Source organism: Pteropus vampyrus, unplaced genomic scaffold (assembly GCF_000151845.1).
Source record: "Pteropus vampyrus isolate Shadow unplaced genomic scaffold, Pvam_2.0 Scaffold1000002814, whole genome shotgun sequence".
Classification (NCBI taxonomy): domain Eukaryota; kingdom Metazoa; phylum Chordata; class Mammalia; order Chiroptera; family Pteropodidae; genus Pteropus; species Pteropus vampyrus.
The window spans coordinates 1-1,321 of record NW_011917216.1 but is presented as its reverse complement, the minus strand read 5'-3'; the positions used below and the strand labels follow the sequence as shown (position 1 = coordinate 1,321).

At 61.6% G+C, this 1,321-nt stretch overlaps 1 pseudogene; it reads right to left on the bottom strand.

The window, feature by feature from the left end:
• On the bottom strand, positions 1 to 518 carry LOC105311278 (annotated as a pseudogene).
• Between the last annotated feature and the right edge of the window lie 803 nt (positions 519 to 1,321).

The following is a 1,321-nucleotide window of genomic DNA, read 5'->3' as shown; positions in this document are numbered from 1 at the left end:
TCAAAGAGGTGCTCGGCCAGGCCCGATTGTGGGGCTCCCATCTTGCACAGGTTGGTGAGATGGTCGCCCAGCTCCGTGATGAACTTCACCTGCTCGTGCAGGTGGCGACTCATCAGGAAGTCGCACAGGCGGGCGTCCTTCTTCTCGGTGGCCAGCCGGTGCAGACTGAACAGGCTCTGGTTCACATCCATCGCCAGGTGCAAGGCGCACTCCATGACCCTCACCCCGTCGTGCCAGCGGTTGCGGTCAGGCCTGCCGATCTCGCGCAGACGCAGGTGGGCCCCGCGCTGGTTGTGCAGCCACATGAGCCTCTGGGCGTACTCCGTCTCCTTGCTGGACTGCTGCCGGAAGAACTGGACGACGTGCTTGAGGGCCGCGTCCTCGCCTTCGAAGTACAAGGCCATGGACTCGTACACGTAGGAGGCGTAGAGCTCCAGGTTGATCTGGTTGTTGACGGCGGCCTCACAGTCGGGCTGGTAGCTGTGGCGCGCACACGACGGCGGCAGCGCGGTCGACATGACTGGCGGTGCAGGCGCGGCGGGCGCCAAGGCCGAGGCGGCGACGAAGCCGGGGCTGCGGGGCGAGCAGCGGCAGCGGCGGCGGCGGCGGCGGCGGCGGCGGGGTCTCCGGGTGCTCCCAGCGGTGGGCGACCAGGGAGGCTGCGGGCCGAGTCAGGGGCGGTGGAAACCTGGGGGCGCTCTCAAGGCGGACGAGGAGGAGGGCGCTCTGGGGCGGGGCGGGGCGTCAGCTCCTGTGCCGGACCGGAACTGGGGGGTCCGTTGAGGCCTGGGGGCGTGGGGGTGGAGTCCTTTACGTTACGTTCGCGGTGGGCAAGCGGGGAGCCCCGCGGGCGGGCGGGCGGGCGCGGGCGACAGAGGCGGGCGCGGGTGCGGGCGCGGGCGACAGAGGCGGCTGGGGAGCTAGGGGAGGCTCGCAGAGGGGAGCGAGCGCGGTGTTCCAGCTTCCTGAGCACGGGGCGTCTATGAACTTTATATTTGGGCACTGTCGCTGTTTGCCGACGATTTTCTCTCGTTCTCTAATATTTCCTCTGAGAAGACCCAGTCCTCGTTTAAGAAAACGAAAACAGAAGTAAAAACACGTGGGCCTGAAAATTCTGAGAAATTTAATTAGGAGTTTTGGAAAAGTTCTCCATTGTTTCCTGTTACGGATACCTGTGTGGATGTATATCTCTATCTCTAAGTCTATCTCTATGTCTATCTCTATGTCTATCTCTATGTCTATCTCTATGTCTATCTCTATATCTATATACGTGGATCTATATCTGTATCTACATCTATATCTATACCTATATCTATATCTA